Source organism: Stegostoma tigrinum, unplaced genomic scaffold (assembly GCF_030684315.1).
Source record: "Stegostoma tigrinum isolate sSteTig4 unplaced genomic scaffold, sSteTig4.hap1 scaffold_111, whole genome shotgun sequence".
NCBI classification, from domain to species: Eukaryota; Metazoa; Chordata; class Chondrichthyes; order Orectolobiformes; family Stegostomatidae; genus Stegostoma; species Stegostoma tigrinum.
Genome location: NW_026728062.1, coordinates 488600 through 514464, shown reverse-complemented (window position 1 = coordinate 514464; position 25865 = coordinate 488600). Strand labels below are relative to the sequence as shown.

General features: G+C 49.5%; 1 protein-coding gene across 1 annotated transcript in view; it reads right to left on the bottom strand.

Moving 5' to 3' along the window:
- Positions 1–25865, bottom strand: part of LOC132207614 (uncharacterized) — a 318527-nt gene that overhangs the window by 64604 nt on the left and 228058 nt on the right. The window lies entirely within an intron of this gene.

Genomic DNA, 25865 nt, shown 5'->3' with positions numbered 1-25865 from the left:
CCAATTACCCTCAGTCACGGCATCCCATTTCACACAGTCACTGCATCCCAGTTTACTCAGTCGCTGCATCCCATTCCCCTCAGTCACTGCATCTCCTTTCCCTGAGTCACTGCATTCCATTTCCATCAGTCACAGCACCCCATTTCACTCAGTCATTGCAGCCCATTTCACTCATTCACAGCTTCCCATTTCACTCATTCACAGCTCCCCATTTCACTCAGTCACTGCATGCCATTTCCCACAGTGACGGCATCTCCTTTCCATGAGTCAACGCATCACATTTCACTCAGTCACTGCATCCCATTTCATTCAGTCACTGCATCCATTTCCCCACAGTCTCCGCATCACATTTCACAGAGACACGGCGTCCCATTTCACTTAGCCGCCTCAACCCGTTACCCTCAGTCACAGCATCCCGTTTCCACAGTCACTGCATCTCCTTTCCCCAAGTCACTGCATCCCATCTCCACTGTCACTTGCACCCATTTAATTCAATCACTGCATCCCATTTCCAAAAGTCACTGCATCCTATTTCCCTCAGTCACTGCATCCCATTTCCCTCAGTCACTGCATCCCATTTCCCTCAGTCACTGCATCCCATTTAACGGAGACAGTGAATCCTATTCAACTGAGACAGTGAATGTATTTCCATCAATCACCACATCCAAAGCCACACAGTCACGGCATCCCATTTCACTCGGTCACTGCATCCCATTTCTCTCAGTCACTACATCCCATTTCCACAGTCATTGAATCCAATTTCACTCTCTCACTGCATCCCATTTCCATCAGTCACTGCATCCTATTTCCAACAGTCACTGCATCCCATTTCCCTCAGTCACTGCATCCCATTTCCCTCAGTCAGTGGATCCCATTTCCCTCAGTCAGTGCAGCCCATTTCACTCAGTCAGTGCATCCCATTTCAGTCAGTCACTGCATCCCATTTCAGTCAGTCACTGCATCCCATTTCAGTCAGTCACTGCATTCCAGTTCACTCAGTCGCTGCATCCCATTCCCCTCAGTCACTGCATCCCATTCCCCTCAGTCAGTGCATCCCATTTCCAACAGACCCTGCAACCCATTTAGCAGTCACTGCATCCCATTTCACTCAGTCACTGCATCCCCGTTCACTCAGTCACAGCATCCCAGTTCACTCAGTCACAGCATCCCAGTTCACTCAGTCACGGCATCCAATTACCCTCAGTCACGGCATCCAATTACCCTCAGTCACGGCATCCCATTTCACACAGTCACTGCATCCCAGTTTACTCAGTCGCTGCATCCCATTCCCCTCAGTCACTGCATCTCCTTTCCCTGAGTCACTGCATTCCATTTCCATCAGTCACAGCACCCCATTTCACTCAGTCATTGCAGCCCATTTCACTCATTCACAGCTTCCCATTTCACTCATTCACAGCTCCCCATTTCACTCAGTCACTGCATGCCATTTCCCACAGTGACGGCATCTCCTTTCCATGAGTCAACGCATCACATTTCACTCAGTCACTGCATCCCATTTCATTCAGTCACTGCATCCATTTCCCCACAGTCTCCGCATCACATTTCACAGAGACACGGCGTCCCATTTCACTTAGCCGCCTCAACCCGTTACCCTCAGTCACAGCATCCCGTTTCCACAGTCACTGCATCTCCTTTCCCCAAGTCACTGCATCCCATCTCCACTGTCACTTGCACCCATTTAATTCAATCACTGCATCCCATTTCCAAAAGTCACTGCATCCTATTTCCCTCAGTCACTGCATCCCATTTCCCTCAGTCACTGCATCCCATTTCCCTCAGTCACTGCATCCCATTTCCCTCAGTCACTGCATCCCATTTAACGGAGACAGTGAATCCTATTCAACTGAGACAGTGAATGTATTTCCATCAATCACCACATCCAAAGCCACACAGTCACGGCATCCCATTTCACTCGGTCACTGCATCCCATTTCTCTCAGTCACTACATCCCATTTCCACAGTCATTGAATCCAATTTCACTCTCTCACTGCATCCCATTTCCATCAGTCACTGCATCCTATTTCCAACAGTCACTGCATCCCATTTCCCTCAGTCACTGCATCCCATTTCCCTCAGTCAGTGGATCCCATTTCCCTCAGTCAGTGCAGCCCATTTCACTCAGTCAGTGCATCCCATTTCATTCAGTCACTGCATCCCATTTCATTCAGTCACTGCACCCCAGTTCACTCAGTCAGTGCATCCCATTTCCCTCAGTCACTGCGTCCCATTTCCCTCAGTCACTGCAACCTATTTCCCACAGTCACTGCATCTGCTTACCCTCAGTCACAGCATCCCAATTCACTGAGACAGTGAATCTCATTGAACTGAAACGGTGCATCCCATTACCATCAGTCACAACATTCCATTTCACTCAGTCACTGCATCCCATTTCATTCAGTCACTGCATCCATTTCCCCACAGTCTCCGCATCACATTTCACAGAGACACGGCGTCCCATTTCACTTCGCCACTGCAACCCGTTACCCTCAGTCACAGCTTCCCGTTTCCACAGTCACTGCATCTCCTTTCCCCAAGTCACTGCATCCCATCTCCACGGTCACTTGCACCCATTTCATTCAATCACTGACTCCCATTTCCATCACTCACTGCATCCCATTTCCAAAAGTCACTGCATCCTATTTCCCTCAGTAACTGCATCCCATTTTCCTCAGTCACTGCATCCCATTTCCATCAGTCAGTGCATCCCATTTCCCTCAGTCACTGCATCCCATTTCCCTCAGTCAGTGCATCCCATTTCCCTCAGTCAGTGCATCCCATTTCACTCAGTCCGTGCATCCAATTTGCATCAGACACTGCATTTAATCTCCATCAGTCACTGCATCCCACTTCACACAGTCATTGCAGCACATTTCACTCAGTCACTGCATCCTATTTCCCTCAGTCACTGCATCCCAATTTACTCAGTCACTGCATCCCATTTCACGCAGCCACTGCACCCCACTTCACTCAGTCACCGCATCCCATTTCACTCAGTCACTGCATCCCATTTCACTCAGTCACTACATCCCATTACACTGAGTCACGGCGTCCCATTTCACTCAGTCACTGCCTCCCACTTCACGCAGTCACTGCCTCCCATTTCAGTCAGTCACTGCATCCCATATCACTCAGGCACTGCATCCCATTTCCATCAGTCACTGCATCCCATTTCCTTCAGTCACTGCATCCCATTACACTCAGTCACTGCATCCCATTTCACTCAGTCACTGCATCCCTTCTAACGGAGACAGTGAATCCTATTCAACTGCAACAGTGAATCCATTTCGATCATCACCACACCCAATTCCCCACAGTCACGGCATCACATTACACTCAGTCACTGCATCCCATTTCTCTCAGTCAGTGCCTCCCATCTCCCTCAGTTTGGGCGTCCCATTTCACTCAGTCACTACATCCCATTTCACGCAGCCACTGCATACCATTTCACGCAGCCACTGCACCCCATTACACTCAGTCACTGCATCCCATTACCGTCAGCCACTGCATCCCATTACCGTCAGCCACTGCATCCCATTTCCCTCAGCCACTGCATCCCATTTCCCTCAGCCACTGCATCCCATTTCCCTCAGCCACTGCATCCCATTTCCCTCAGTCACTGCATCCCATTTCATTCAGTCACTGCATCCCATTTCATTCAGTCACTGCACCCCAGTTCACTCAGTCAGTGCATCCCATTTCCCTCAGTCACTGCGTCCCATTTCCCTCAGTCACTGCAACCTATTTCCCACAGTCACTGCATCTGCTTACCCTCAGTCACAGCATCCCAATTCACTGAGACAGTGAATCTCATTGAACTGAAACGGTGCATCCCATTACCATCAGTCACAACATTCCATTTCCCAGAGTCACTGCATCTCCTTTCCCTCAGTCAGTGCATCCCATTACCCTCAGTCACTGCATCCCATTTCACTCAGCCACTGCATCCCATTTCACTCAGTCATTGCATCCTTTTTCACTCAGTCACTGCATCCCATTTGACTCAGTCACTGCATCCTATTTAACGGAGACGTTGAATCCTGTTCAACTGAGACAGTGCATCCATTTCCATCAGTCACCGCACCCGATTCCCGACAGTCACCGCATTCCATTTCCCTCAGTCACCGCATCCCATTTGCCTCAGTCACCGCATCCCATTTCACTCAGTCACGCATCCCATTTCACTCAGTCACGCATCCCATTTCCATCAGTCACTGCACCCCATTTCACTCAGTCACTGCATCACATTACCCTCAGTCACAGCATCACATTACCCTCAGTCACGGCATCCAATTACCCTCAGTCACGGCATCCAATTACCCTCAGTCACGGCATCCCATTTCACACAGTCACTGCATCCCAGTTTACTCAGTCGCTGCATCCCATTCCCCTCAGTCACTGCATCTCCTTTCCCTCAGTCACTGCATCCCATTTCCATCAGTCACAGCACCCCATTTCACTCAGTCATTGCAGCCCATTTCACTCATTCACAGCTTCCCATTTCACTCATTCACAGCTCCCCATTTCACTCAGTCACTGCATGCCATTTCCCACAGTGACGGCATCTCCTTTCCATGAGTCAACGCATCACATTTCACTCAGTCACTGCATCCCATTTCATTCAGTCACTGCATCCATTTCCCCACAGTCTCCGCATCACATTTCACAGAGACACGGCGTCCCATTTCACTTAGCCGCCTCAACCAGTTACCCTCAGTCACAGCATCCCGTTTCCACAGTCACTGCATCTCCTTTCCCCAAGTCACTGCATCCCATCTCCACTGTCACTTGCACCCATTTAATTCAATCACTGCATCCCATTTCCAAAAGTCACTGCATCCTATTTCCCTCAGTCACTGCATCCCATTTCCCTCAGTCACTGCATCCCATTTCCCTCAGTCACTGCATCCCATTTCCCTCAGTCACTGCATCCCATTTAACGGAGACAGTGAATCCTATTCAACTGAGACAGTGAATGTATTTCCATCAATCACCACATCCAAAGCCACACAGTCACAGCATCCCATTTCACTCGGTCACTGCATCCCATTTCTCTCAGTCACTACATCCCATTTCCACAGTCATTGCATCCAATTTCACTCTCTCACTGCATCCCATTTCCATCAGTCACAGCATCCTATTTCCCTCAGTCACTGCATCCCATTTCCCTCAGTCACTGCATCCCATTTCCCTCAGTCAGTGCAGCCCATTTCACTCAGTCAGTGCATCCCATTTCAGTCAGTCACTGCATCCCATTTCAGTCAGTCACTGCATCCCATTTCAGTCAGTCACTGCATTCCAGTTCACTCAGTCGCTGCATCCCATTCCCCTCAGTCACTGCATCCCATTCCCCTCAGTCAGTGCATCCCATTTCCAACAGACCCTGCAGCCCATTTAGCAGTCACTGCATCCCATTTCACTCAGTCACTGCATCCCCGTTCACTCAGTCACAGCATCCCAGTTCACTCAGTCACAGCATCCCAGTTCACTCAGTCACGGCATCCAATTACCCTCAGTCACGGCATCCAATTACCCTCAGTCACGGCATCCCAGTTCACTCAGTCACAGCATCCCAGTTTAATCAGTCGCTGCATCCCATTCCCCTCAGTCACTGCATCTCCTTTCCCTGAGTCACTGCATTCCATTTCCATCAGTCACAGCACCCCATTTCACTCAGTCATTGCAGCCCATTTCACTCATTCACAGCTTCCCATTTCACTCATTCACAGCTCCCCATTTCACTCAGTCACTGCATGCCATTTCCCACAGTGACGGCATCTCCTTTCCATGAGTCAACGCATCACATTTCACTCAGTCACTGCATCCCATTTCATTCAGTCACTGCATCCATTTCCCCACAGTCTCCGCATCACATTTCACAGAGACACGGCGTCCCATTTCACTTAGCCGCCTCAACCCGTTACCCTCAGTCACAGCATCCCGTTTCCACAGTCACTGCATCTCCTTTCCCCAAGTCACTGCATCCCATCTCCACTGTCACTTGCACCCATTTAATTCAATCACTGCATCCCATTTCCAAAAGTCACTGCATCCTATTTCCCTCAGTCACTGCATCCCATTTCCCTCAGTCACTGCATCCCATTTCCCTCAGTCACTGCATCCCATTTAACGGAGACAGTGAATCCTATTCAACTGAGACAGTGAATGTATTTCCATCAATCACCACATCCAAAGCCACACAGTCACGGCATCCCATTTCACTCGGTCACTGCATCCCATTTCTCTCAGTCACTACATCCCATTTCCACAGTCATTGAATCCAATTTCACTCTCTCACTGCATCCCATTTCCATCAGTCACTGCATCCTATTTCCCTCAGTCACTGCATCCCATTTCCCTCAGTCACTGCATCCCATTTCCCTCAGTCAGTGGATCCCATTTCCCTCAGTCAGTGCAGCCCATTTCACTCAGTCAGTGCATCCCATTTCATTCAGTCACTGCATCCCATTTCATTCAGTCACTGCACCCCAGTTCACTCAGTCAGTGCATCCCATTTCCCTCAGTCACTGCGTCCCATTTCCCTCAGTCACTGCAACCTATTTCCCACAGTCACTGCATCTGCTTACCCTCAGTCACAGCATCCCAATTCACTGAGACAGTGAATCTCATTGAACTGAAACGGTGCATCCCATTACCATCAGTCACAACATTCCATTTCCCAGAGTCACTGCATCTCCTTTCCCTCAGTCAGTGCATCCCATTACCCTCAGTCACTGCATCCCATTTCACTCAGCCACTGCATCCCATTTCACTCAGTCATTGCATCCCATATCACTCAGGCACTGCATCCCATTTCCATCAGTCACTGCATCCCATTTCCTTCAGTCACTGCATCCCATTACACTCAGTCACTGCATCCCATTTCACTCAGTCACTGCGTCCCTTCTAACGGAGACAGTGAATCCTATTCAACTGCAACAGTGAATCCATTTCGATCATCACCACACCCAATTCCCCACAGTCACGGCATCACATTACACTCAGTCACTGCATCCCATTTCACTCAGTCAGTGCCTCCCATCTCCCTCAGTTTGGGCGTCCCATTTCACTCAGTCACTACATCCCATTTCACGCAGCCACTGCATCCCAATTCACGCAGCCACTGCACCCCATTACACTCAGTCACTGCATCCCATTACCGTCAGCCACTGCATCCCATTACCGTCAGCCACTGCATCCCATTTCCCTCAGCCACTGCATCCCATTTCCCTCAGCCACTGCATCCCATTTCCCTCAGTCACTGCATCCCATTTCATTCAGTCACTGCATCCCATTTCCCTCAGCCACTGCATCCCATTTCCCTCAGTCACTGCGTCCCATTTCCCTCAGTCACTGCAACCTATTTCCCACAGTCACTGCATCTGCTTACCCTCAGTCACAGCATCCCAATTCACTGAGACAGTGAATCTCATTGAACTGAAACGGTGCATCCCATTACCATCAGTCACAACATTCCATTTCCCAGAGTCACTGCATCTCCTTTCCCTCAGTCAGTGCATCCCATTACCCTCAGTCACTGCATCCCATTTCACTCAGCCACTGCATCCCATTTCACTCAGTCATTGCATCCTTTTTCACTCAGTCACTGCATCCCATTTGACTCAGTCACTGCATCCTATTTAACGGAGACGTTGAATCCTGTTCAACTGAGACAGTGCATCCATTTCCATCAGTCACCGCACCCGATTCCCGACAGTCACCGCATTCCATTTCCCTCAGTCACCGCATCCCATTTCCCTCAGTCACCGCATCCCATTTCACTCAGTCACCGCATCCCATTTCACTCAGTCACGCATCCCATTTCCATCAGTCACTGCACCCCATTTCACTCAGTCACTGCATCACATTACCCTCAGTCACTGCATCACATTACCCTCAGTCACGGCATCCAATTACCCTCAGTCACGGCATCCAATTACCCTCAGTCACGGCATCCCATTTCACACAGTCACTGCATCCCAGTTTACTCAGTCGCTGCATCCCATTCCCCTCAGTCACTGCATCTCCTTTCCCTCAGTCACTGCATCCCATTTCCATCAGTCACAGCACCCCATTTCACTCAGTCATTGCAGCCCATTTCACTCATTCACAGCTTCCCATTTCACTCATTCACAGCTCCCCATTTCACTCAGTCACTGCATGCCATTTCCCACAGTGACGGCATCTCCTTTCCATGAGTCAACGCATCACATTTCACTCAGTCACTGCATCCCATTTCATTCAGTCACTGCATCCATTTCCCCACAGTCTCCGCATCACATTTCACAGAGACACGGCGTCCCATTTCACTTAGCCGCCTCAACCAGTTACCCTCAGTCACAGCATCCCGTTTCCACAGTCACTGCATCTCCTTTCCCCAAGTCACTGCATCCCATCTCCACTGTCACTTGCACCCATTTAATTCAATCACTGCATCCCATTTCCAAAAGTCACTGCATCCTATTTCCCTCAGTCACTGCATCCCATTTCCCTCAGTCACTGCATCCCATTTCCCTCAGTCACTGCATCCCATTTCCCTCAGTCACTGCATCCCATTTAACGGAGACAGTGAATCCTATTCAACTGAGACAGTGAATGTATTTCCATCAATCACCACATCCAAAGCCACACAGTCACAGCATCCCATTTCACTCGGTCACTGCATCCCATTTCTCTCAGTCACTACATCCCATTTCCACAGTCATTGCATCCAATTTCACTCTCTCACTGCATCCCATTTCCATCAGTCACAGCATCCTATTTCCCTCAGTCACTGCATCCCATTTCCCTCAGTCACTGCATCCCATTTCCCTCAGTCACTGCATCCCATTTCCCTCAGTCAGTGCAGCCCATTTCACTCAGTCAGTGCATCCCATTTCAGTCAGTCACTGCATCCCATTTCAGTCAGTCACTGCATCCCATTTCAGTCAGTCACTGCATTCCAGTTCACTCAGTCGCTGCATCCCATTCCCCTCAGTCACTGCATCCCATTCCCCTCAGTCAGTGCATCCCATTTCCAACAGACCCTGCAACCCATTTAGCAGTCACTGCATCCCATTTCACTCAGTCACTGCATCCCCGTTCACTCAGTCACAGCATCCCAGTTCACTCAGTCACAGCATCCCAGTTCACTCAGTCACGGCATCCAATTACCCTCAGTCACGGCATCCAATTACCCTCAGTCACGGCATCCCATTTCACACAGTCACTGCATCCCAGTTTACTCAGTCGCTGCATCCCATTCCCCTCAGTCACTGCATCTCCTTTCCCTGAGTCACTGCATTCCATTTCCATCAGTCACAGCACCCCATTTCACTCAGTCATTGCAGCCCATTTCACTCATTCACAGCTTCCCATTTCACTCATTCACAGCTCCCCATTTCACTCAGTCACTGCATGCCATTTCCCACAGTGACGGCATCTCCTTTCCATGAGTCAACGCATCACATTTCACTCAGTCACTGCATCCCATTTCATTCAGTCACTGCATCCATTTCCCCACAGTCTCCGCATCACATTTCACAGAGACACGGCGTCCCATTTCACTTAGCCGCCTCAACCCGTTACCCTCAGTCACAGCATCCCGTTTCCACAGTCACTGCATCTCCTTTCCCCAAGTCACTGCATCCCATCTCCACTGTCACTTGCACCCATTTAATTCAATCACTGCATCCCATTTCCAAAAGTCACTGCATCCTATTTCCCTCAGTCACTGCATCCCATTTCCCTCAGTCACTGCATCCCATTTCCCTCAGTCACTGCATCCCATTTAACGGAGACAGTGAATCCTATTCAACTGAGACAGTGAATGTATTTCCATCAATCACCACATCCAAAGCCACACAGTCACGGCATCCCATTTCACTCGGTCACTGCATCCCATTTCTCTCAGTCACTACATCCCATTTCCACAGTCATTGAATCCAATTTCACTCTCTCACTGCATCCCATTTCCATCAGTCACTGCATCCTATTTCCAACAGTCACTGCATCCCATTTCCCTCAGTCACTGCATCCCATTTCCCTCAGTCAGTGGATCCCATTTCCCTCAGTCAGTGCAGCCCATTTCACTCAGTCAGTGCATCCCATTTCAGTCAGTCACTGCATCCCATTTCAGTCAGTCACTGCATCCCATTTCAGTCAGTCACTGCATTCCAGTTCACTCAGTCGCTGCATCCCATTCCCCTCAGTCACTGCATCCCATTCCCCTCAGTCAGTGCATCCCATTTCCAACAGACCCTGCAACCCATTTAGCAGTCACTGCATCCCATTTCACTCAGTCACTGCATCCCCGTTCACTCAGTCACAGCATCCCAGTTCACTCAGTCACAGCATCCCAGTTCACTCAGTCACGGCATCCAATTACCCTCAGTCACGGCATCCAATTACCCTCAGTCACGGCATCCCATTTCACACAGTCACTGCATCCCAGTTTACTCAGTCGCTGCATCCCATTCCCCTCAGTCACTGCATCTCCTTTCCCTGAGTCACTGCATTCCATTTCCATCAGTCACAGCACCCCATTTCACTCAGTCATTGCAGCCCATTTCACTCATTCACAGCTTCCCATTTCACTCATTCACAGCTCCCCATTTCACTCAGTCACTGCATGCCATTTCCCACAGTGACGGCATCTCCTTTCCATGAGTCAACGCATCACATTTCACTCAGTCACTGCATCCCATTTCATTCAGTCACTGCATCCATTTCCCCACAGTCTCCGCATCACATTTCACAGAGACACGGCGTCCCATTTCACTTAGCCGCCTCAACCCGTTACCCTCAGTCACAGCATCCCGTTTCCACAGTCACTGCATCTCCTTTCCCCAAGTCACTGCATCCCATCTCCACTGTCACTTGCACCCATTTAATTCAATCACTGCATCCCATTTCCAAAAGTCACTGCATCCTATTTCCCTCAGTCACTGCATCCCATTTCCCTCAGTCACTGCATCCCATTTCCCTCAGTCACTGCATCCCATTTAACGGAGACAGTGAATCCTATTCAACTGAGACAGTGAATGTATTTCCATCAATCACCACATCCAAAGCCACACAGTCACGGCATCCCATTTCACTCGGTCACTGCATCCCATTTCTCTCAGTCACTACATCCCATTTCCACAGTCATTGAATCCAATTTCACTCTCTCACTGCATCCCATTTCCATCAGTCACTGCATCCTATTTCCAACAGTCACTGCATCCCATTTCCCTCAGTCACTGCATCCCATTTCCCTCAGTCAGTGGATCCCATTTCCCTCAGTCAGTGCAGCCCATTTCACTCAGTCAGTGCATCCCATTTCATTCAGTCACTGCATCCCATTTCATTCAGTCACTGCACCCCAGTTCACTCAGTCAGTGCATCCCATTTCCCTCAGTCACTGCGTCCCATTTCCCTCAGTCACTGCAACCTATTTCCCACAGTCACTGCATCTGCTTACCCTCAGTCACAGCATCCCAATTCACTGAGACAGTGAATCTCATTGAACTGAAACGGTGCATCCCATTACCATCAGTCACAACATTCCATTTCCCAGAGTCACTGCATCTCCTTTCCCTCAGTCAGTGCATCCCATTACCCTCAGTCACTGCATCCCATTTCACTCAGCCACTGCATCCCATTTCACTCAGCCACTGCATCCTTTTTCACTCAGTCACTGCATCCCATTTGACTCAGTCACTGCATCCTATTTAACGGAGACGTTGAATCCTGTTCAACTGAGACAGTGCATCCATTTCCATCAGTCACCGCACCCGATTCCCGACAGTCACCGCATTCCATTTCCCTCAGTCACCGCATCCCATTTGCCTCAGTCACCGCATCCCATTTCACTCAGTCACGCATCCCATTTCACTCAGTCACGCATCCCATTTCCATCAGTCACTGCACCCCATTTCACTCAGTCACTGCATCACATTACCCTCAGTCACTGCATCACATTACCCTCAGTCACGGCATCCAATTACCCTCAGTCACGGCATCCAATTACCCTCAGTCACGGCATCCCATTTCACACAGTCACTGCATCCCAGTTTACTCAGTCGCTGCATCCCATTCCCCTCAGTCACTGCATCTCCTTTCCCTCAGTCACTGCATCCCATTTCCATCAGTCACAGCACCCCATTTCACTCAGTCATTGCAGCCCATTTCACTCATTCACAGCTTCCCATTTCACTCATTCACAGCTCCCCATTTCACTCAGTCACTGCATGCCATTTCCCACAGTGACGGCATCTCCTTTCCATGAGTCAACGCATCACATTTCACTCAGTCACTGCATCCCATTTCATTCAGTCACTGCATCCATTTCCCCACAGTCTCCGCATCACATTTCACAGAGACACGGCGTCCCATTTCACTTAGCCGCCTCAACCAGTTACCCTCAGTCACAGCATCCCGTTTCCACAGTCACTGCATCTCCTTTCCCCAAGTCACTGCATCCCATCTCCACTGTCACTTGCACCCATTTAATTCAATCACTGCATCCCATTTCCAAAAGTCACTGCATCCTATTTCCCTCAGTCACTGCATCCCATTTCCCTCAGTCACTGCATCCCATTTCCCTCAGTCACTGCATCCCATTTCCCTCAGTCACTGCATCCCATTTAACGGAGACAGTGAATCCTATTCAACTGAGACAGTGAATGTATTTCCATCAATCACCACATCCAAAGCCACACAGTCACAGCATCCCATTTCACTCGGTCACTGCATCCCATTTCTCTCAGTCACTACATCCCATTTCCACAGTCATTGCATCCAATTTCACTCTCTCACTGCATCCCATTTCCATCAGTCACAGCATCCTATTTCCCTCAGTCACTGCATCCCATTTCCCTCAGTCACTGCATCCCATTTCCCTCAGTCAGTGCAGCCCATTTCACTCAGTCAGTGCATCCCATTTCAGTCAGTCACTGCATCCCATTTCAGTCAGTCACTGCATCCCATTTCAGTCAGTCACTGCATTCCAGTTCACTCAGTCGCTGCATCCCATTCCCCTCAGTCACTGCATCCCATTCCCCTCAGTCAGTGCATCCCATTTCCAACAGACCCTGCAGCCCATTTAGCAGTCACTGCATCCCATTTCACTCAGTCACTGCATCCCCGTTCACTCAGTCACAGCATCCCAGTTCACTCAGTCACAGCATCCCAGTTCACTCAGTCACGGCATCCAATTACCCTCAGTCACGGCATCCAATTACCCTCAGTCACGGCATCCCAGTTCACTCAGTCACAGCATCCCAGTTTAATCAGTCGCTGCATCCCATTCCCCTCAGTCACTGCATCTCCTTTCCCTGAGTCACTGCATTCCATTTCCATCAGTCACAGCACCCCATTTCACTCAGTCATTGCAGCCCATTTCACTCATTCACAGCTTCCCATTTCACTCATTCACAGCTCCCCATTTCACTCAGTCACTGCATGCCATTTCCCACAGTGACGGCATCTCCTTTCCATGAGTCAACGCATCACATTTCACTCAGTCACTGCATCCCATTTCATTCAGTCACTGCATCCATTTCCCCACAGTCTCCGCATCACATTTCACAGAGACACGGCGTCCCATTTCACTTAGCCGCCTCAACCCGTTACCCTCAGTCACAGCATCCCGTTTCCACAGTCACTGCATCTCCTTTCCCCAAGTCACTGCATCCCATCTCCACTGTCACTTGCACCCATTTAATTCAATCACTGCATCCCATTTCCAAAAGTCACTGCATCCTATTTCCCTCAGTCACTGCATCCCATTTCCCTCAGTCACTGCATCCCATTTCCCTCAGTCACTGCATCCCATTTAACGGAGACAGTGAATCCTATTCAACTGAGACAGTGAATGTATTTCCATCAATCACCACATCCAAAGCCACACAGTCACGGCATCCCATTTCACTCGGTCACTGCATCCCATTTCTCTCAGTCACTACATCCCATTTCCACAGTCATTGAATCCAATTTCACTCTCTCACTGCATCCCATTTCCATCAGTCACTGCATCCTATTTCCCTCAGTCACTGCATCCCATTTCCCTCAGTCACTGCATCCCATTTCCCTCAGTCAGTGGATCCCATTTCCCTCAGTCAGTGCAGCCCATTTCACTCAGTCAGTGCATCCCATTTCATTCAGTCACTGCATCCCATTTCATTCAGTCACTGCACCCCAGTTCACTCAGTCAGTGCATCCCATTTCCCTCAGTCACTGCGTCCCATTTCCCTCAGTCACTGCAACCTATTTCCCACAGTCACTGCATCTGCTTACCCTCAGTCACAGCATCCCAATTCACTGAGACAGTGAATCTCATTGAACTGAAACGGTGCATCCCATTACCATCAGTCACAACATTCCATTTCCCAGAGTCACTGCATCTCCTTTCCCTCAGTCAGTGCATCCCATTACCCTCAGTCACTGCATCCCATTTCACTCAGCCACTGCATCCCATTTCACTCAGTCATTGCATCCCATATCACTCAGGCACTGCATCCCATTTCCATCAGTCACTGCATCCCATTTCCTTCAGTCACTGCATCCCATTACACTCAGTCACTGCATCCCATTTCACTCAGTCACTGCGTCCCTTCTAACGGAGACAGTGAATCCTATTCAACTGCAACAGTGAATCCATTTCGATCATCACCACACCCAATTCCCCACAGTCACGGCATCACATTACACTCAGTCACTGCATCCCATTTCTCTCAGTCAGTGCCTCCCATCTCCCTCAGTTTGGGCGTCCCATTTCACTCAGTCACTACATCCCATTTCACGCAGCCACTGCATCCCAATTCACGCAGCCACTGCACCCCATTACACTCAGTCACTGCATCCCATTACCGTCAGCCACTGCATCCCATTACCGTCAGCCACTGCATCCCATTTCCCTCAGCCACTGCATCCCATTTCCCTCAGCCACTGCATCCCATTTCCCTCAGTCACTGCATCCCATTTCATTCAGTCACTGCATCCCATTTCATTCAGTCACTGCACCCCAGTTCACTCAGTCAGTGCATCCCATTTCCCTCAGTCACTGCGTCCCATTTCATTCAGTCACTGCAACCTATTTCCCACAGTCACTGCATCTGCTTACCCTCAGTCACAGCATCCCAATTCACTGAGACAGTGAATCTCATTGAACTGAAACGGTGCATCCCATTACCATCAGTCACAACATTCCATTTCCCAGAGTCACTGCATCTCCTTTCCCTCAGTCAGTGCATCCCATTACCCTCAGTCACTGCATCCCATTTCACTCAGCCACTGCATCCCATTTCACTCAGTCATTGCATCCTTTTTCACTCAGTCACTGCATCCCATTTGACTCAGTCACTGCATCCTATTTAACGGAGACGTTGAATCCTGTTCAACTGAGACAGTGCATCCATTTCCATCAGTCACCGCACCCGATTCCCGACAGTCACCGCATTCCATTTCCCTCAGTCACCGCATCCCATTTCCCTCAGTCACCGCATCCCATTTCACTCAGTCACCGCATCCTATTTCACTCAGTCACGCATCCCATTTCCATCAGTCACTGCACCCCATTTCACTCAGTCACTGCATCACATTACCCTCAGTCACTGCATCACATTACCCTCAGTCACGGCATCCAATTACCCTCAGTCACGGCATCCAATTACCCTCAGTCACGGCATCCCATTTCACACAGTCACTGCATCCCAGTTTACTCAGTCGCTGCATCCCATTCCCCTCAGTCACTGCATCTCCTTTCCCTCAGTCACTGCATCCCATTTCCATCAGTCACAGCACCCCATTTCACTCAGTCATTGCAGCCCATTTCACTCATTCACAGCTTCCCATTTCACTCATTCACAGCTCCCCATTTCACTCAGTCACTGCATGCCATTTCCCACAGTGACGGCATCTCCTTTCCATGAGTCAACGCATCACATTTCACTCAGTCACTGCATCCCATTTCATTCAGTCACTGCATCCATTTCCCCACAGTCTCCGCATCACATTTCACAGAGACACGGCGTCCCATTTCACTTAGCCGCCTCAACCAGTTACCCTCAGTCACAGCATCCCGTTTCCACAGTCACTGCATCTCCTTTCCCCAAGTCACTGCATCCCATCTCCACTGTCACTTGCACCCATTTAATTCAATCACTGCATCCCATTTCCAAAAGTCACTGCATCCTATTTCCCTCAGTCACTGCATCCCATTTCCCTCAGTCACTGCATCCCATTTCCCTCAGTCACTGCATCCCATTTCCCTCAGTCACTGCATCCCATTTAACGGAGACAGTGAATCCTATTCAACTGAGACAGTGAATGTATTTCCATCAATCACCACATCCAAAGCCACACAGTCACAGCATCCCATTTCACTCGGTCACTGCATCCCATTTCTCTCAGTCACTACATCCCATTTCCACAGTCATTGCATCCAATTTCACTCTCTCACTGCATCCCATTTCCATCAGTCACAGCATCCTATATCCCTCAGTCACTGCATCCCATTTCCCTCAGTCACTGCATCCCATTTCCCTCAGTCACTGCATCCCATTTCCCTCAGTCAGTGCAGCCCATTTCACTCAGTCAGTGCATCCCATTTCAGTCAGTCACTGCATCCCATTTCAGTCAGTCACTGCATCCCATTTCAGTCAGTCACTGCATTCCAGTTCACTCAGTCGCTGCATCCCATTCCCCTCAGTCACTGCATCCCATTCCCCTCAGTCAGTGCATCCCATTTCCAACAGACCCTGCAACCCATTTAGCAGTCACTGCATCCCATTTCACTCAGTCACTGCATCCCCGTTCACTCAGTCACAGCATCCCAGTTCACTCAGTCACAGCATCCCAGTTCACTCAGTCACGGCATCCAATTACCCTCAGTCACGGCATCCAATTACCCTCAGTCACGGCATCCCATTTCACACAGTCACTGCATCCCAGTTTACTCAGTCGCTGCATCCCATTCCCCTCAGTCACTGCATCTCCTTTCCCTGAGTCACTGCATTCCATTTCCATCAGTCACAGCACCCCATTTCACTCAGTCATTGCAGCCCATTTCACTCATTCACAGCTTCCCATTTCACTCATTCACAGCTCCCCATTTCACTCAGTCACTGCATGCCATTTCCCACAGTGACGGCATCTCCTTTCCATGAGTCAACGCATCACATTTCACTCAGTCACTGCATCCCATTTCATTCAGTCACTGCATCCATTTCCCCACAGTCTCCGCATCACATTTCACAGAGACACGGCGTCCCATTTCACTTAGCCGCCTCAACCCGTTACCCTCAGTCACAGCATCCCGTTTCCACAGTCACTGCATCTCCTTTCCCCAAGTCACTGCATCCCATCTCCACTGTCACTTGCACCCATTTAATTCAATCACTGCATCCCATTTCCAAAAGTCACTGCATCCTATTTCCCTCAGTCACTGCATCCCATTTCCCTCAGTCACTGCATCCCATTTCCCTCAGTCACTGCATCCCATTTCCCTCAGTCACTGCATCCCATTTAACGGAGACAGTGAATCCTATTCAACTGAGACAGTGAATGTATTTCCATCAATCACCACATCCAAAGCCACACAGTCACGGCATCCCATTTCACTCGGTCACTGCATCCCATTTCTCTCAGTCACTACATCCCATTTCCACAGTCATTGAATCCAATTTCACTCTCTCACTGCATCCCATTTCCATCAGTCACTGCATCCTATTTCCAACAGTCACTGCATCCCATTTCCCTCAGTCACTGCATCCCATTTCCCTCAGTCAGTGGATCCCATTTCCCTCAGTCAGTGCAGCCCATTTCACTCAGTCAGTGCATCCCATTTCATTCAGTCACTGCATCCCATTTCATTCAGTCACTGCACCCCAGTTCACTCAGTCAGTGCATCCCATTTCCCTCAGTCACTGCGTCCCATTTCCCTCAGTCACTGCAACCTATTTCCCACAGTCACTGCATCTGCTTACCCTCAGTCACAGCATCCCAATTCACTGAGACAGTGAATCTCATTGAACTGAAACGGTGCATCCCATTACCATCAGTCACAACATTCCATTTCCCAGAGTCACTGCATCTCCTTTCCCTCAGTCAGTGCATCCCATTACCCTCAGTCACTGCATCCCATTTCACTCAGCCACTGCATCCCATTTCACTCAGTCATTGCATCCTTTTTCACTCAGTCACTGCATCCCATTTGACTCAGTCACTGCATCCTATTTAACGGAGACGTTGAATCCTGTTCAACTGAGACAGTGCATCCATTTCCATCAGTCACCGCACCCGATTCCCGACAGTCACCGCATTCCATTTCCCTCAGTCACCGCATCCCATTTGCCTCAGTCACCGCATCCCATTTCACTCAGTCACGCATCCCATTTCACTCAGTCACGCATCCCATTTCCATCAGTCACTGCACCCCATTTCACTCAGTCACTGCATCACATTACCCTCAGTCACTGCATCACATTACCCTCAGTCACGGCATCCAATTACCCTCAGTCACGGCATCCAATTACCCTCAGTCACGGCATCCCATTTCACACAGTCACTGCATCCCAGTTTACTCAGTCGCTGCATCCCATTCCCCTCAGTCACTGCATCTCCTTTCCCTCAGTCACTGCATCCCATTTCCATCAGTCACAGCACCCCATTTCACTCAGTCATTGCAGCCCATTTCACTCATTCACAGCTTCCCATTTCACTCATTCACAGCTCCCCATTTCACTCAGTCACTGCATGCCATTTCCCACAGTGACGGCATCTCCTTTCCATGAGTCAACGCATCACATTTCACTCAGTCACTGCATCCCATTTCATTCAGTCACTGCATCCATTTCCCCACAGTCTCCGCATCACATTTCACAGAGACACGGCGTCCCATTTCACTTAGCCGCCTCAACCAGTTACCCTCAGTCACAGCATCCCGTTTCCACAGTCACTGCATCTCCTTTCCCCAAGTCACTGCATCCCATCTCCACTGTCACTTGCACCCATTTAATTCAATCACTGCATCCCATTTCCAAAAGTCACTGCATCCTATTTCCCTCAGTCACTGCATCCCATTTCCCTCAGTCACTGCATCCCATTTCCCTCAGTCACTGCATCCCATTTCCCTCAGTCACTGCATCCCATTTAACGGAGACAGTGAATCCTATTCAACTGAGACAGTGAATGTATTTCCATCAATCACCACATCCAAAGCCACACAGTCACAGCATCCCATTTCACTCGGTCACTGCATCCCATTTCTCTCAGTCACTACATCCCATTTCCACAGTCATTGCATCCAATTTCACTCTCTCACTGCATCCCATTTCCATCAGTCACAGCATCCTATTTCCCTCAGTCACTGCATCCCATTTCCCTCAGTCACTGCATCCCATTTCCCTCAGTCAGTGCAGCCCATTTCACTCAGTCAGTGCATCCCATTTCAGTCAGTCACTGCATCCCATTTCAGTCAGTCACTGCATCCCATTTCAGTCAGTCACTGCATTCCAGTTCACTCAGTCGCTGCATCCCATTCCCCTCAGTCACTGCATCCCATTCCCCTCAGTCAGTGCATCCCATTTCCAACAGACCCTGCAGCCCATTTAGCAGTCACTGCATCCCATTTCACTCAGTCACTGCATCCCCGTTCACTCAGTCACAGCATCCCAGTTCACTCAGTCACAGCATCCCAGTTCACTCAGTCACGGCATCCAATTACCCTCAGTCACGGCATCCAATTACCCTCAGTCACGGCATCCCAGTTCACTCAGTCACAGCATCCCAGTTTAATCAGTCGCTGCATCCCATTCCCCTCAGTCACTGCATCTCCTTTCCCTGAGTCACTGCATTCCATTTCCATCAGTCACAGCACCCCATTTCACTCAGTCATTGCAGCCCATTTCACTCATTCACAGCTTCCCATTTCACTCATTCACAGCTCCCCATTTCACTCAGTCACTGCATGCCATTTCCCACAGTGACGGCATCTCCTTTCCATGAGTCAACGCATCACATTTCACTCAGTCACTGCATCCCATTTCATTCAGTCACTGCATCCATTTCCCCACAGTCTCCGCATCACATTTCACAGAGACACGGCGTCCCATTTCACTTAGCCGCCTCAACCCGTTACCCTCAGTCACAGCATCCCGTTTCCACAGTCACTGCATCTCCTTTCCCCAAGTCACTGCATCCCATCTCCACTGTCACTTGCACCCATTTAATTCAATCACTGCATCCCATTTCCAAAAGTCACTGCATCCTATTTCCCTCAGTCACTGCATCCCATTTCCCTCAGTCACTGCATCCCATTTCCCTCAGTCACTGCATCCCATTTAACGGAGACAGTGAATCCTATTCAACTGAGACAGTGAATGTATTTCCATCAATCACCACATCCAAAGCCACACAGTCACGGCATCCCATTTCACTCGGTCACTGCATCCCATTTCTCTCAGTCACTACATCCCATTTCCACAGTCATTGAATCCAATTTCACTCTCTCACTGCATCCCATTTCCATCAGTCACTGCATCCTATTTCCCTCAGTCACTGCATCCCATTTCCCTCAGTCACTGCATCCCATTTCCCTCAGTCAGTGGATCCCATTTCCCTCAGTCAGTGCAGCCCATTTCACTCAGTCAGTGCATCCCATTTCATTCAGTCACTGCATCCCATTTCATTCAGTCACTGCACCCCAGTTCACTCAGTCAGTGCATCCCATTTCCCTCAGTCACTGCGTCCCATTTCCCTCAGTCACTGCAACCTATTTCCCACAGTCACTGCATCTGCTTACCCTCAGTCACAGCATCCCAATTCACTGAGACAGTGAATCTCATTGAACTGAAACGGTGCATCCCATTACCATCAGTCACAACATTCCATTTCCCAGAGTCACTGCATCTCCTTTCCCTCAGTCAGTGCATCCCATTACCCTCAGTCACTGCATCCCATTTCACTCAGCCACTGCATCCCATTTCACTCAGTCATTGCATCCCATATCACTCAGGCACTGCATCCCATTTCCATCAGTCACTGCATCCCATTTCCTTCAGTCACTGCATCCCATTACACTCAGTCACTGCATCCCATTTCACTCAGTCACTGCGTCCCTTCTAACGGAGACAGTGAATCCTATTCAACTGCAACAGTGAATCCATTTCGATCATCACCACACCCAATTCCCCACAGTCACGGCATCACATTACACTCAGTCACTGCATCCCATTTCTCTCAGTCAGTGCCTCCCATCTCCCTCAGTTTGGGCGTCCCATTTCACTCAGTCACTACATCCCATTTCACGCAGCCACTGCATCCCAATTCACGCAGCCACTGCACCCCATTACACTCAGTCACTGCATCCCATTACCGTCAGCCACTGCATCCCATTACCGTCAGCCACTGCATCCCATTTCCCTCAGCCACTGCATCCCATTTCCCTCAGCCACTGCATCCCATTTCCCTCAGTCACTGCATCCCATTTCATTCAGTCACTGCATCCCATTTCATTCAGTCACTGCACCCCAGTTCACTCAGTCAGTGCATCCCATTTCCCTCAGTCACTGCGTCCCATTTCATTCAGTCACTGCAACCTATTTCCCACAGTCACTGCATCTGCTTACCCTCAGTCACAGCATCCCAATTCACTGAGACAGTGAATCTCATTGAACTGAAACGGTGCATCCCATTACCATCAGTCACAACATTCCATTTCCCAGAGTCACTGCATCTCCTTTCCCTCAGTCAGTGCATCCCATTACCCTCAGTCACTGCATCCCATTTCACTCAGCCACTGCATCCCATTTCACTCAGTCATTGCATCCTTTTTCACTCAGTCACTGCATCCCATTTGACTCAGTCACTGCATCCTATTTAACGGAGACGTTGAATCCTGTTCAACTGAGACAGTGCATCCATTTCCATCAGTCACCGCACCCGATTCCCGACAGTCACCGCATTCCATTTCCCTCAGTCACCGCATCCCATTTCCCTCAGTCACCGCATCCCATTTCACTCAGTCACCGCATCCCATTTCACTCAGTCACGCATCCCATTTCCATCAGTCACTGCACCCCATTTCACTCAGTCACTGCATCACATTACCCTCAGTCACTGCATCACATTACCCTCAGTCACGGCATCCAATTACCCTCAGTCACGGCATCCAATTACCCTCAGTCACGGCATCCCATTTCACACAGTCACTGCATCCCAGTTTACTCAGTCGCTGCATCCCATTCCCCTCAGTCACTGCATCTCCTTTCCCTCAGTCACTGCATCCCATTTCCATCAGTCACAGCACCCCATTTCACTCAGTCATTGCAGCCCATTTCACTCATTCACAGCTTCCCATTTCACTCATTCACAGCTCCCCATTTCACTCAGTCACTGCATGCCATTTCCCACAGTGACGGCATCTCCTTTCCATGAGTCAACGCATCACATTTCACTCAGTCACTGCATCCCATTTCATTCAGTCACTGCATCCATTTCCCCACAGTCTCCGCATCACATTTCACAGAGACACGGCGTCCCATTTCACTTAGCCGCCTCAACCAGTTACCCTCAGTCACAGCATCCCGTTTCCACAGTCACTGCATCTCCTTTCCCCAAGTCACTGCATCCCATCTCCACTGTCACTTGCACCCATTTAATTCAATCACTGCATCCCATTTCCAAAAGTCACTGCATCCTATTTCCCTCAGTCACTGCATCCCATTTCCCTCAGTCACTGCATCCCATTTCCCTCAGTCACTGCATCCCATTTCCCTCAGTCACTGCATCCCATTTAACGGAGACAGTGAATCCTATTCAACTGAGACAGTGAATGTATTTCCATCAATCACCACATCCAAAGCCACACAGTCACAGCATCCCATTTCACTCGGTCACTGCATCCCATTTCTCTCAGTCACTACATCCCATTTCCACAGTCATTGCATCCAATTTCACTCTCTCACTGCATCCCATTTCCATCAGTCACAGCATCCTATATCCCTCAGTCACTGCATCCCATTTCCCTCAGTCACTGCATCCCATTTCCCTCAGTCACTGCATCCCATTTCCCTCAGTCAGTGCAGCCCATTTCACTCAGTCAGTGCATCCCATTTCAGTCAGTCACTGCATCCCATTTCAGTCAGTCACTGCATCCCATTTCAGTCAGTCACTGCATTCCAGTTCACTCAGTCGCTGCATCCCATTCCCCTCAGTCACTGCATCCCATTCCCCTCAGTCAGTGCATCCCATTTCCAACAGACCCTGCAACCCATTTAGCAGTCACTGCATCCCATTTCACTCAGTCACTGCATCCCCGTTCACTCAGTCACAGCATCCCAGTTCACTCAGTCACAGCATCCCAGTTCACTCAGTCACGGCATCCAATTACCCTCAGTCACGGCATCCAATTACCCTCAGTCACGGCATCCCATTTCACACAGTCACTGCATCCCAGTTTACTCAGTCGCTGCATCCCATTCCCCTCAGTCACTGCATCTCCTTTCCCTGAGTCACTGCATTCCATTTCCATCAGTCACAGCACCCCATTTCACTCAGTCATTGCAGCCCATTTCACTCATTCACAGCTTCCCATTTCACTCATTCACAGCTCCCCATTTCACTCAGTCACTGCATGCCATTTCCCACAGTGACGGCATCTCCTTTCCATGAGTCAACGCATCACATTTCACTCAGTCACTGCATCCCATTTCATTCAGTCACTGCATCCATTTCCCCACAGTCTCCGCATCACATTTCACAGAGACACGGCGTCCCATTTCACTTAGCCGCCTCAACCCGTTACCCTCAGTCACAGCATCCCGTTTCCACAGTCACTGCATCTCCTTTCCCCAAGTCACTGCATCCCATCTCCACTGTCACTTGCACCCATTTAATTCAATCACTGCATCCCATTTCCAAAAGTCACTGCATCCTATTTCCCTCAGTCACTGCATCCCATTTCCCTCAGTCACTGCATCCCATTTCCCTCAGTCACTGCATCCCATTTAACGGAGACAGTGAATCCTATTCAACTGAGACAGTGAATGTATTTCCATCAATCACCACATCCAAAGCCACACAGTCACGGCATCCCATTTCACTCGGTCACTGCATCCCATTTCTCTCAGTCACTACATCCCATTTCCACAGTCATTGAATCCAATTTCACTCTCTCACTGCATCCCATTTCCATCAGTCACTGCATCCTATTTCCAACAGTCACTGCATCCCATTTCCCTCAGTCACTGCATCCCATTTCCCTCAGTCAGTGGATCCCATTTCCCTCAGTCAGTGCAGCCCATTTCACTCAGTCAGTGCATCCCATTTCAGTCAGTCACTGCATCCCATTTCAGTCAGTCACTGCATCCCATTTCAGTCAGTCACTGCATTCCAGTTCACTCAGTCGCTGCATCCCATTCCCCTCAGTCACTGCATCCCATTCCCCTCAGTCAGTGCATCCCATTTCCAACAGACCCTGCAACCCATTTAGCAGTCACTGCATCCCATTTCACTCAGTCACTGCATCCCCGTTCACTCAGTCACAGCATCCCAGTTCACTCAGTCACAGCATCCCAGTTCACTCAGTCACGGCATCCAATTACCCTCAGTCACGGCATCCAATTACCCTCAGTCACGGCATCCCATTTCACACAGTCACTGCATCCCAGTTTACTCAGTCGCTGCATCCCATTCCCCTCAGTCACTGCATCTCCTTTCCCTGAGTCACTGCATTCCATTTCCATCAGTCACAGCACCCCATTTCACTCAGTCATTGCAGCCCATTTCACTCATTCACAGCTTCCCATTTCACTCATTCACAGCTCCCCATTTCACTCAGTCACTGCATGCCATTTCCCACAGTGACGGCATCTCCTTTCCATGAGTCAACGCATCACATTTCACTCAGTCACTGCATCCCATTTCATTCAGTCACTGCATCCATTTCCCCACAGTCTCCGCATCACATTTCACAGAGACACGGCGTCCCATTTCACTTAGCCGCCTCAACCCGTTACCCTCAGTCACAGCATCCCGTTTCCACAGTCACTGCATCTCCTTTCCCCAAGTCACTGCATCCCATCTCCACTGTCACTTGCACCCATTTAATTCAATCACTGCATCCCATTTCCAAAAGTCACTGCATCCTATTTCCCTCAGTCACTGCATCCCATTTCCCTCAGTCACTGCATCCCATTTCCCTCAGTCACTGCATCCCATTTCCCTCAGTCACTGCATCCCATTTAACGGAGACAGTGAATCCTATTCAACTGAGACAGTGAATGTATTTCCATCAATCACCACATCCAAAGCCACACAGTCACGGCATCCCATTTCACTCGGTCACTGCATCCCATTTCTCTCAGTCACTACATCCCATTTCCACAGTCATTGAATCCAATTTCACTCTCTCACTGCATCCCATTTCCATCAGTCACTGCATCCTATTTCCAACAGTCACTGCATCCCATTTCCCTCAGTCACTGCATCCCATTTCCCTCAGTCAGTGGATCCCATTTCCCTCAGTCAGTGCAGCCCATTTCACTCAGTCAGTGCATCCCATTTCATTCAGTCACTGCATCCCATTTCATTCAGTCACTGCACCCCAGTTCACTCAGTCAGTGCATCCCATTTCCCTCAGTCACTGCGTCCCATTTCCCTCAGTCACTGCAACCTATTTCCCACAGTCACTGCATCTGCTTACCCTCAGTCACAGCATCCCAATTCACTGAGACAGTGAATCTCATTGAACTGAAACGGTGCATCCCATTACCATCAGTCACAACATTCCATTTCCCAGAGTCACTGCATCTCCTTTCCCTCAGTCAGTGCATCCCATTACCCTCAGTCACTGCATCCCATTTCACTCAGCCACTGCATCCCAT